Consider the following 13,156-nt stretch of genomic DNA (forward strand, 5'->3'; position numbering starts at 1 on the left):
AAGGCTGCACCCTTATTTTCGTGGACGTATAGGGTGAAGGGCCGGAGGATATCAGGTAGTCGTAGGGCAGGGGCCTGGAGGAGAGCCTGTTGGAGGGCAGTAAGAGGCTGTTTAATGGCTGAGAGGGAGAGTAAGGGTTCCTTTGGGTCGCCTTTAGCGAGGTTGTAGAGTGGCTTGGCGAGAAGGGCAAAATTGGGGATCCAGGCTCAGAAGTAGCCCACTAATCCCCAAAATGACTGGATTTCCTCCTTTGTCTTTGGTGTTTGGAGGGGTTGAATAACGGCTTTACAGTTGGTTGTTATGGCCTTTTGTTGGTGTGAGATGGCGACCCCAAGGTAGGTGAGAATCGAGGAGGTTAAGGGCAACCCGGTACTGGGATTTTTGACAAGAAAGTTACCCAAAACCAGACGGAGGGACTATGAGCTAAAAGGTGGTCTGAGTAATAGTTCTAAACCTTTAATAAGGGGTGGGGTTGAGCCTTTAACTTTAACAGGGAAGATGTGTTAGTAATTATCATGCCAAACCTTGTACTGAAAGGTTGGCCTGCACCAGTTTTACATCTTAATGGGCTTATGTTTTAATGAGCTGAAGGGGAGGAGTAAACTGACCAGTGAATATTGTAGCCTGACTTGCAGAAAAGATGTCTGGATGCTTCCTTATTTTAAACTAAAAATTGTCTACAAGAAATTTGTCTTTCTATGTCTAACCTATACTAAAATACCCTGCCTCAACACTCCCTTAAAGATTTTCAATCCCACAAGCATATGGGGTACAGAAGAAGAAAGGTCCATCTTCTGTAACTTCTTCAAAGCTGACAAGGGGCATTGACCTACCTAGCCAGAGAAAGAAAATCCCTCCCTATCATTCTTTTTGTTGAGTTGGGATCTCACTCTACTGCCCAGGTTGGAGTGCATTGGTACCATAATGGTTTACTGCACTCTAGACCTCCTGAACTCAGGTAATACTCTGCCTCAGCCCTCGAGTAGCTGGGACTAGAGGTGTGCCCCACCAAATCCAGCTAATTTTTAAATTTTTTCTAGACATGAGGTCTCTTGTTACCCAGACTGGTCTTGAAATCCTGGGACCAGGTGATATTTCCACCTTAGTTACCCAAAGTACAGGAATTACAAGTGTGAGCCACTGCACCCAGCCTGATTTCACAGCCCACTCCTGCCCCCATATTCAACCACTTTCCAACACAGCACTTGGAGTTTCATTGGAGCTGCCTTGGTCTTTCATACCCTGCCTCAAACAGGGCTGGCCACTTGCCAGCACTTACCCCCACTCTGCTGCCATCACCACCACCACTGCCACCAAGAAGCCACTGCCTGACTGAGACACCCAATGGAAGACAAGGGTGAATCGACACTGGCAAGACAAGGCTGGAGACCACCCCCAGGAAAGACTGCATTCTGGAGGAGGACTTCAAGGCAAAGAGCAGGCAGGCAGTAGAGCTGCAGTTTCTTCACCTGTACTGCTACAGTTTTGACTCTGGCTGTCTTGTGTTTTCAGCTCTTCCATTTTCCCGGCCTTCTCATTGTTTGTTCCTGCATCTTCGCTCTCTATTCGTCCCCCAACATATTCTTGAATCCAAAATAAACTGTCAGATAAGCACATGGCTCATCCCTATAGTCCCAGTACTCAGGGAGGCTGAGGTGTGAGGATTGCTTGAATCCAGGAGTTCTAGACCAACCGGGGCAACATAGTGAGATCTCATCTCTATTCAAGATTAAAAACTATGTCTTCCCATCCCATACACTCTCGAGTTTGCCATCTCCTGGACCCACTTGCCATATGTATGAAACCCTCCCTTGCTGTGCTCAGTGACACAAATACCATATTTCTTAACATCCATTTCCAAGAGCTTTTCCTCTCCCTTGTCATTCCTATAATAGAATATCTCTGTTGTGTTCTTGTCTTGGTCCAGCACAATTCCCCAATGGCCGTGCTATACAGGACTCACTGGGTCAGGCCTGGCTGGAGACTGGCATAGATCTAGGTGAGCTGCTCCAGCTTTCTCTCCAACTCCCATGCCTGCTGCCTCAGCTCTTCTGCCAACTTTGATTTGCCCCCTCATGCAAGTACATTGACTCTTGCACAAGGCTGACCACGTCCATCAGAAGGGAGATGGGGGTGTGGGCCACACTCGCCATGCAGGTTCCTTTGGTCATGGCCAGAGCAGTGCCCCCAAAAGCTCTCTGCACCTGCCTACTGCTTTGGGCTGAGATGCAACCAGCTGTCATGAGGCACTGGGCATCGGCTGCTAAGCGGGGGTTGGCTTTGGCTAGGGTGAAGGCACAGATGTTCTTCTCAATGCCTTGCAGACCTCGGGAACATTTGGTGGCTAAGGAAATCACTTTGGAGGCATTCTGACACACAGCCTCCTCAACCACCTTTGCTATGTCATTGCTGGTGGCCATCAGGCTTTTGGCGTTGGCTTCTGCAGACAACCTATTTGAATGATCCACAATGCTGGAGGAAACCCTGGTCACGGCAACCATAGTTCCCACCCCCACCTCATTTGCCAAGAGCACCAGACTGGTCCCTGCTGTCAAGGAGCCAGAACCAGGTTGAAGATGGTCAGGATGCCAGAGACAGCACCAGTGGAGACAGCCACCATGTTGGAGATGGTGCAGTACCTGTGGACTTTGTCAATCCTGTCTGCAATGGCCAGCAATTACAGGAAGGAAGGTCATGGAAGGCCAAGGTCAATGCTTCTAGGCATTAAGAGAAAAGAGGTTCAGAAAAGCCTAACTGTAAGAACCACCATTTTAAGAATTGTCTAGGCTCTGTGCAGTGGTTCACATCTATAATACCAGTACTTTAGGAGACTGAAGCATAAGGATTGCTTGAAGCCAGTTCAAGACCTACCTAGGCAACACAGCAAAAAGTAAAAAAAGGTAGCCATTTGTGCTGGTGCACACCTGTAGTCCCAGCTACTTGAGGGGCTCATGCAGGAAGAACAATTAAGCTGCGGAATAGGAAACTGCAGTGAGTCATAATTACACCACTACACTCCAGTCTCGGTAACAGAGTGAAAGCCCATCTCTAAAATAACTAAGGAATTACAAGTTTCAAAAAAGAACTAGCTATATGAATACCTAAGCCTGAAAAGACTTCGGACAAGATGGTAGAGGAAGTATGAGTCTCCTCCGAACCCCTCAAATTACACAAAATTGAAAATCATCACCTAGTCCCACTGCCTTCCTGTGGGTGAGGGGCTGTTCACCAAAGAAGAGGTCCCCATTGGCAGCTGAGAACACCCCAGCTTCTAGGCAGGGTGAGGTGAAATCAATCACCAACATCCCTCCACACCCATCAGAGTTGCGAGCAAACCAGAGAGGGAAGAAATGTCCCTCTCCCACTCATGTGGCCTCTGCAAGCCCATGACTTCCTTCGGTTTCGTGCCCTGGGGGCCACCCTATCCTTGGGCCTGCTGTCCAGCCTTCCTAAAGCTCCTCCAGCCGAGGCCCACTCCTGCTCCATCCTGACCCTTGGCTCTGGCTCTGCTCCAGGTCACTCTGGGCCTTTCAGTGGGATCATGGCACTTGGTTCCCCATTTTTGGCCTGGAGTTCACACTGAAGTCTTCACCACAACCCTATAAGTTAAACTGTTATTTTCATTGGGCAATGACAAATCTGAGTTTCCAAGACATAAGCCTAGAGCCATGAAGCTGCACAGAGACAGAGTCAGGATCCACCCACCTCTGTCCAACTCCACTCCTGCCTTTCTGCCTCCTGGGCCAGCAGAGGACCCACGAACACAGGTGATCTGTGCAGGATTTTCTGCTTGTCCCAAGGAAGTCCTGCTTGGCTTCCATCTCCAGGAAGGAGTCCTTTAGCCCTAGTCTCTTCCAACTAGCTGTTTTGAACATTAACACCTACTACAATGAACACCTACTACACACCAGTCGTTATGCTAGGCACTTTACGTGCATTCTTTTATTTTTCTCCAAATAAAAGCCAGTGGGTGAATCAGCAAAGGCAGAAGGTGGTATGGAACTTGCAGAGACCAGAGAGCCAACAGTTGCAGACATGACCCTGCCCCTGGGTGTTCCGACTCCCCCAGCCAGAGGCTGTCACTGCTGGTGAATGACATGGAGGAAATATTCCTCACGTACTATTGAGAAGGGATCTCCTCAATCCAGCCGTGGAAGCTGCCTGGAGGAGGTGTGCCTACCAGGAGAGAAGTAGCTTAGCAGGAAATCTGGACAGCATTGCTGGCTATCCTGTAAAGGCCACCCCACAGAGGTTACCTGGACAGATCAACCTTAACCACGAATCCCTGCCAGGCTTCATTGTCGGTCAGCAGGTGATGCAGTTCCTCTCTGCTCACTATTCCCAGAAACACTCAATGATCTCCTCAATAAAGTTTTCACTCTCTAGTAGGAAAGGAAGAAGAAAAAGCTTGGAGGAAAGTATGCTAGGGAATGAATGGCCTTGAATGTCAGGGGGTGGAGTGTTCATCCACCAGTCAGCTGCCACGTGGGTGCTTTTGATGGAGCTATAGACGGATGTATATGTTGAAGCCTTAACCCCCACTGACTGTATTTGGTGATAGGGCCTGTACAGTAGCGATAAATATTAAATAGGGGCTAAGTGTCATAGCTCACTCCTGTACATCCAGCTACTAGGGAGGCTGAGATAGGAGGATCACTTAAGCCCAGCAGTTTGAGGCTGTGGTGAGCCATGATCATATTACTGTGCTCCAGGGAGGGCAACAGAGACACTGTCTCTGAAAAAATAAAAAATGTCCTGTTATTTCTGCGTTTTCTCTAGAGTACATCTGTATGTGAAAAGTTATTTACTAATGATGTTTCAAACTGTAAGAGATTTCTCAGCCGGGCTCAGTGACTCAGCCTGTAATCCCGCGCCTTTGGGAGGCTGAGGTGAGTGGATTGCCTGAGCCCGCGGGTTCGAGACCTGCCTGGGCAGCAAGACCTCATCTCTACAATAAATCAAAAAATCAGCCGGGCGTGGTAGCGTGCGCCTGTAATTCCAGCTACTCGGAAGGCTGAGGTGGAAGGATCGCCAGAGCCCAGCAGGTCGAGGCTGCGGTGGCCGGGAGCGGCCACTGCACTCCAGTCTGGGCGACAGAGTGAGACTCCAACTCAAAAAAAAAAGAGATTTCTCCTGTTAGTCATAGAATTTCTCAGACTGGCAGTGCAGGGGGATGCTGCAAATGGGTTGGGGGCTGGACGCTCAGTGTTAATCCTTGTTATCCCCCATGTTGCCTCTTCCCCCTCCAGACTGGTCTCAGGGGGACACGGCTCCCCACTGTCCCTTCGGAACTCAAAATGTCCCTTTATGGAACAGGAGATCCTCTTGCTTCCGAGGGAGAGCTTATCCTGAGAGACCCACCAGCCCAGCTCTCCCTAAGTCACTTGCACTCCCTACCCCCCAACTCCTTAGCTCTCCCTAAGGAGTCCAGGACCTGCTGGGGAGCCCCAGCTTGTCATCTTCCCTCCCCTCCCTCTTCAATGTGACCAAGCACAGCACAATTCGCTCTCCAGTGTGACTCCTGAGAAGTGACTAGGTTGCCAAGGCAATTCAGTGAGGGGGAAGAAAGTAGTCCTGGGAAAACAGAACTGGAAGACAGGAAAGGATTGGCATGTCGATTTAGGTGGTGGAGAATTGTTTTGTTTTTAATGCTTCCTTCTGCATTAAAAGGAGAAAGGAAACCAGGCTTGGATGGAGAGAACCCATAGCTCTAAATGTGTGTATGTATTGATGGTTGGGGGGTAGGGAGTGCAAGTGACTTAGTGTCAAAGCTAAATTAAAATGGAGACCTGGTCTGAGAATTTCCTGGGCAAACAAAATCAACCAGGCCTTAAGAATAGCCTTAACCTTACATGTGATTCAAACGTGGGTTATTTCTGGTGAATGGTTATGTTAGAAACAAAAACTTTTTTTATTTTTTAAAGAATTTTATATATACAGGGGTGTCAAAAATGTATATACATTTGAAGAGACATTATCTATCCATTACTTTTCAAAAGTGAATTAAATTACAGTAATAATATGTAGTATGATGTTCACTCAACTGTTTCTGCCACTTTCTTTGCTGTCCTGCCTGTAGCATAGTGATACTAGCATTCATATAATTAACACCATTTTTTGAGTGAACATCATATTTTAAATGTGTATACATATTTGTGGCATTCCCTGCGTGTCTCTGTGTGTGTGTGTGTGTGTGTGTGTATACATATATATATAGAGAGAGAGACAGAGTGTGTGTGTGTGTGTATACATATATAGGTTATATGTGGATATATGGTGCTTATGATGGGCAGTTCAGGGCAGGTACCCTAACACGGTTGGGGCTGAGGAGTCTCCACTTGGAATGGACAGGTCTCAGGTAGAGGGGATGAGAAAGACACTGAGTGGTCCCTACCGTGTGACAGGTACTGGCCAGGACATGTACACCTGTTGTATTTGGTCATTATAACATCATGGGGAAATAAGATTCTCGTGTTACAGGTGAGGTGAGGGGCTCAGATGGGACATAGCAAGGGCCAGACAGGGGAGTTCAGTGGGACTGAGTCACTCTTCTCACTGAGCCACTCAGAGCATTTGAGAGGTCTCAGGGCAAGGGTTGGAGGGCTTACCTTCTGCTAGGGAGATTAGACGTCAGGGCTTCTGGTCTACCTCCTCGCCCCACCCTCTCCAGCTGTCATCTGCTTCTCTCCTCCCCTGCTGCCATCCCCCACTTCCCTTGGCTGACCTGTCCCACCTGAGTCATTTGCTAGGTGGCAGGAATAGGAGGAAGTGAGCAACTGGGCCATGTTACCTTGGGGAAAGGGCAGGACAGAGAGGTCCCTACAGACCCCTGAGCTGGGGGACTCCCCTTGGTCTTGGTTGGGATCAGGGTTTCATCAACCTCCCTCTCAGTTCTTGTTCCTCTGCATGTTAACTCAGCTTTGGACATGCCATCTGATTCTATGTCATGATAGGAACCAGCCAGACAGGAACAAGTGTGTCTTTCTGGGCAGGCCCCACTCTGATCTGGGGTCATGGTATAACCATAGACGTGTCACCCTCATATTAACCTCTTAATGCCCAGATCCAGGAATGTTGGTTTTGAGAGAAAATGCACTAAATCTTGGGTACGGATTCAGAGGATGATTCAAACTGTGAGGTAGCACTCCACTGCTGACATGGAGCTGAATGCCCTTCAGGCCATTTCAGTGATGCCCAAGAGTGTCACTTCTGGGGTGGAGACTCCCTGGGCACCAACTGAACATTGATGGGGGCGGTTCCACACCATGCATGTGGTTATGGAGGCCAGTTTGGAAATACTAGGTCGTCTGGGGAAAGGGGACAACTTGAAGCCTCCAAGGGTTTCTTCCTCCCTTGGTTATGAAGAGTCTCTTTGACAGTGGAGCATTCACAGTGGTGGGAATTCACAAGAACACAAGTGTTTTCCAGCTTTGGCCTCGTTCTGAGAGCTCCATCTCTATACCTTTTCCCTCAATATCTTGTCACCAAGTCTCCAGATTGGTTCCTTTGTAAATATTGAACTTCCAGCCAAATCTTTAGTTGTTGCAGATCCTTGCCTGAAGACACCTCCCCTTCCAGGCAGAGTGAATATGATGAAATATTCTCTCTTGCTCTTCGGGACATCCTTAAGAGGTGTTTTGGTAGAAGCAGCAGTGTCAGGGAGAAGGCCTGGCAACACTTGAGAGAAGCTGAGTGCTGGATTCTCAGTGTAAGCACCTAAATTTGGCTCTAATGGTCTTTTCAGTGCTGTGAATCATTTCTCTCTATTCATTTTTTGCAAATTGTAGTAAGCTGTCTGCCCTCTACAATCAAAGATGTCAACATTTTGAGCTTCTGGATGTAACAAACTTGTTTCACAGGAAAAAACTGTTCAGCATCGATTTTCTTCCTAGTTTGGGGGAATTTCCCAACAGGTACAGTCATAGAGAGAGGTTGGCCCTACCAACCCCTATTTGATGCCAAAGAGACTAGGTTCTTCCTCCCCAACCCAACCCTGGTTCCAGGGCTATACAGGACCTGGCTGACATGCCGGCTACTTCCACGTTGGATCCTGAATCTGGAGCAGGCAAGAGAAAACCCAAATGCTCAAACTCCAGAGCCCTGGAAGGAAACAGTGTGGCCAGGAAACCCACAAAAGATCAACCCTAACATTTCAGCTTCTTGCACATCGTGAGTCCTTTTTATTCTTCATTGCAAGTCTTTTCTGGGGTTTTTTGTGCCATAAACAGGTAGTTAACCCTTAGTTAAGAGTGGCATGCTCAGCCCTGGGCACAGCTGGAATCACAGCCTGCTGCTGGAGCAAACTGTGTTCACTGAGGACAGTCATGGCAATGAACACAAATCTGTTCCTCCTCCTTGTTGCTCACCCTTGGACTCCACTCCCACTGACTGTCTCCAGATCTGTGGATAGTGAAATTGTGTTCTTGCTTCAATCTAGCCCTTTCTATTCTGCATGTCACTCTGGGGCCACATTGTCTTTGAGTGTTGATTGCATCACAAACAGAGTGTGGCACAGACAGACGGGAACAAGAGTGGGGCAGCATCCTCCAGTGGGGTTGCACTTGGGCACAGCCCTTAGGCATGGCTTGGAACTGGGAGTCTTCAACACCCCTCCAGGTATCCCTATTGCAATTCTCTGGATGCAACCTGTAGTAGGTAGGTTGAATGACAGTCCCCCAAAGATGGGTATGTCCCAATCCCTGGGGCTTTGCAGACTTGATCCAGTTAAGGATCCTGAGGTGTGAGATTATATGGGCTTATTTAGATTTGGGTGGGCCCAATGTAATTACAAGGGTCCCTGTAAGGGGGCAGCAGTAGAGTCTGAGGGAAGAAAAGGAGATGTAATGATAGAAGGAGGGTTGGGGAGGAAGAAAGGGAAAAAGTAAGAGGAAGAGTCAGAGAGAGAGAGAGAGAGAGAGGGAGAGAGATACTGGAGGATGCTTCGGAGCTGAAGGAAGGGGCCATGAGCCAAGGCATGCACATGGCTTCTAAACTCTAGGGGAAAAAAGGTATCAAAAACTTAGCCAGGCATTGTGTCACATGTTTGTAACCCCAGCTTCTTGGGTGGCTGAGGTAGTAGGATTGCTTGATCCCAGGAGGTGGGACTGCGGTGATTCGTGATGGTACCACTGAACTCTCGCCTAGGTGACAGAGTAAGCCAAAAATACTAAAGGTTGAAAAACGCCATGGAATGGATTCTCCCAGAGCCCCCAGAAGGAACACAGCCCTGCCCCCACCTTTATTTTAGGAATTCTGACCTCCAAGACTGCAAGGGATAACTTTGTGTTGGTTTAAGCCACAGCATTTGTGGTATTTTGTTACAATAGGAACTAACAGCACTGCTCTTCCAGTCAGGACCCTCCTTGGCACTTAAAACTTCCAGTGGGGATTCCATTCCTCATGCTAATCAGAAACCTACAGAATCCCTCTCTGAGTTTGATTTTTATTGGAGAGTCAATTGAGAACATCAATAACCAGAGTTCATTCCATGCCATCAGGAGAAACGTCACAACCAGATGTTTGTCTGGAGGAACTGGTCCTGCCTCAGGTTCCTCATTCCCTTTATACCATCTGACACCAGGTGCTACCCAGAATCCTCCAGAGTGTCTGTGGTCTCATCCAACTCTTTGGTCCCAATTTCTGTATCCGTTAAGATCCGATGGATGTAAACAAAACAGAAACAAAACCAAACACAACACAAAAGCAAATTTACAAACTTTTTAAAAAATCCTCCAGCGATCTCAAGAAGAGAGGCATTTATTGGAATGATCCAGAGAGAAAGCTTGCAGAATTTAATGCACGCAGTGTGCACAGGCTTTGGGCTGAGGAGGACCAGAAGGTCTTGGAGTCTCAGCAGGAGGAGGTGAACTTCTCCCCAGGCCTCAGTGCCACAGCCTCCTGCCTCTGAGGATTTTCCTGGGAAAAGATTCCGATTGGCCCAAAGGGGGCTTAGAGTCATCATCCAAGGTTAAGGGACAGGGGAAACAAGGAACTGCCACACCAGGGGCATAGGCCTGAAAATACAGGCATCCCCCATGGAGGGTGGTGGGGAAACAGGAGTTTCTGCCTCTCAGACCCGCTCCTTTCCTAGGATCTCCTAGCTGGGGCACCTCTGAAGGCCTGAGTGGCACATTTAGTTACTGGTAAGGTGACAGCAGGGTGATGGAGCCTTAAAAGCCCTTGCACTTCCTATTCACTTCCTGCCTCAAGGCTTGAGAATCAGATCAAGGGGGACCCAGGCCTGGTGGTGCACGCCTCTAGTCTCAGTTACTCAGGAGGCTGAGGCAGAAGTATTATGTGAGCCCAGGAGGTCAAGGCTGCAGTTGCCGTGATTATGCCACTCTATTCCAACCAGGGTGACAGAGTGAGACTCTGACTCAAAAAATAAAATAAAATAAAATTCAACAAGTCAATTGCTCTAGTCTTTTCCAAATTCTCTTCACATTTGTCTCAACTTCCAGAGCCTCAGCTCTTATGAATATTTAAATGATGCTGAACTGGGGCTTGCCTCTCTCCCATATCATGTGTGACCCCGAGGTCACAACGCTGAAGTCTAGCAAATGACAGAAATAATCAAGAGAAAGTATTGTCCCCAAAAGAGTGTAAGGAGGGATGAACAGAAGGGAAAACTGGCAGGAGACCACAGAATGGGGGTGGAGAAATGAATGAAACAGATGCCTCCCACCTCATTCATTCAGTAATTCATTCATCAAACGTTCATTGACAGTCCCTCTCCTTCTATGGGTCTAGTACTTGCGAGATTCTAGGGATATAAAGAAAAGTCAGATGGAACCGTGTCCTGTCTGAAGTTCAGAGTAGAGATGGGGCACATGAAAATGACAGTGCAGTGGGACACATGCTTCCAGTCATGGCTTCTCCATGTTCGCCCCTCCCCCAGTCCCCGTCACACCGTTGCACTGTGACAACACTGAGACACTCGTGGCTTCCCCACATCCCTAGACACTCCCTCTCTGTTCCTCTGCAAGTGTCCACCTCTCTGCCATCTTGTGCACCTGGCCCTCTACGCTGGTCCTTAATGCCTCACTCAGCACACAGTAAGTTCCTCCATGCTCTGCCTGGACCCTCAGTGTGGTGCTGATGCTTCTTCTCTGGGCTTCTAGAAGCCCATGGGCTTCCCTCTGGCATCCTTCACTTTTGAGTTTGCTTGGGTTCACTATTTTGCCACTTCAGGTGAAACGTAGGCATCTTGCAGCTGCATAGATGCATGTACCACCCCTTCCAGCCGTTATGTTATTGTTGTCATATGTATACCCATTATAAACCCTACAAGACAGAATTTTACTTTTTGCTTTTAAAAGTCACATGTGAGCCAGGTGCAGTGGCTCATGCCTGTAATCTCAGCACTTTGGGAAGCCATGGCAGGAGGATTGCTTGAGCCCAGGAGTTCAAGGCCAGCCTGAGCTACAAAGTGAGACCTCATCGCTGCAAAAAAATTTTAAACATTAATCAGTCATTGTGGCACAAGCCTGGAGCCCTAGCTACTTGGGAGACTGAGGCAGAAGGATAGCTTGAGCACCTAGGAGGGTAAGACTGTGGTGAGCCATGAGCCTGTCACTGCACTCCAGCCTGGGGGACAAGAGTAAGACCCTGACTCAAAAAAAACCCAAAACCCCTCCCCCCAAAATGTGAACTGGGCGCATTGACTCATACTTGTAATTCCAGAGTTTTGAATAGCCGAGGTTGGAGGATTGTTTGGGCCCAAGGGTTCAATACCTGCCTGGGTGACAAAGTGATACCCATCTCTACAAAAAGACTTTAAAGAATTGCCAGGCATGGTTGCACACACTTGTAGTCCAAGCTACTAGGGAGGCAGAGGTAGGAGAATCGCTTGAGTCCAGGAAGCTGAGGCTGCAATGAGCTATAATTTGATGAGTGAACTCTAGCCTGGAAGACAAAGCAAGACCCTGTCTCTAAAATAATGATAACAATGGTAATAAATTAAAAGTCACGTGTATTTTAAAGAAATTAAGAAAAATAGTCCTTTTAGACATTTGTAATTTCTGATGCTTTTCATAATGATGCAGTTTTTTGTTTGTTTGTTTTTGTCTAACAAGTTGCCTGCTGGGCCCCAAGGAAAGCTGCACATCCTTGAACTCTGAACTCAGAATTCACGTGATGACCGGAACATGATGGCTTCCAGGTAGGGGAATGTGGTGGAGCCCAAGAACTTGGAAATATCAATAGCCATGGAGCCACCAAAGATTGTTGCAGCTTTCTTAGATCGGGGGTTAATGAACCCAGCCCCAAGAAGTATTCACAGCTCTGCTTGTTCGGTGATCCACCAAGCAAGTCCTTGAGTCGTGTTACGGCTCCTCTGGCCCAGCAATTTCATCAGTTTCATCAGTTCCTCTGGTTCTTTCAGCTCCTTTAGCTTCATCAGTTTTGTCAAAACTGTCAGCTCTAGCAGCCTGTCAGCTTCATCAACTGGCAAGCCAGTATCTGGCATATGCAGCTCTCCTAGTCAGAAGCTCTTCTAGTCTGGCAGTCTTCAGAGGGACACGGACACCAGGGAGTAAGTAAGTAGGAATTTATGAGAGGATAGGAAAGCTCCAAGGAGTGGGAGGGGTCGAAAAACCGTTGGTAACAATGCCTCTGCAGGCAGGGCTTTATATAGTCCCAAACCTTACTGACTGATTGACAATGGCACAAATCAGAGAGGCAGCATGAAGTGGGGCCGTAAATGCACCAATGGGGAGGGGCATGGGAAGAGACAATCAGGGAGAAGGGCCAGAAAGGCAAAGTTCACAGGCCTGGAACTGGTGTGTTCACTCCAGTCTGTGGACTGTGGGAAGGTTCTTTGTCTTTTACTTTTTTTAACCAGGGACTTGCCCTAACTGCCTGTCTATCCAGTGTCTTGCTTTCTTCTCTCTCATTCCACTCTCTGGAGTAGCAACTGTAACAGTCTTTAGGGAGTAGGGACAATGACCAGCCTGGCTTTGTCCTGTTGATCATGGGCACTGTATGAAAACAGCTGCTAGGGACCCTCTGGAGAGTCATCTAAGGGTCCGTGGCAGTAGGAAGCTTCCATACAAGTTTCCATCTTCATCACCATTTGGAGTCTGACTACTTCTAAACGAGAGGAAACAAATTTTACAATGAGCTATGCATGAACCGAATATGAGCAATACAAAAAAAG

At 47.9% G+C, this 13,156-nt stretch overlaps 1 pseudogene; it reads right to left on the reverse strand.

The window, feature by feature from the left end:
• Positions 1-1,959: 1,959 nt before the first annotated feature.
• LOC103272659 overlaps positions 1,960-13,156 on the reverse strand; it is a 21,791-nt pseudogene continuing 10,594 nt past the window's right edge.

This window comes from Carlito syrichta, unplaced genomic scaffold, assembly GCF_000164805.1.
Source record: "Carlito syrichta isolate Samal-C Ts95f unplaced genomic scaffold, Tarsius_syrichta-2.0.1 Scaffold313117, whole genome shotgun sequence".
In the NCBI taxonomy this organism is placed as follows: Eukaryota; Metazoa; Chordata; class Mammalia; order Primates; family Tarsiidae; genus Carlito; species Carlito syrichta.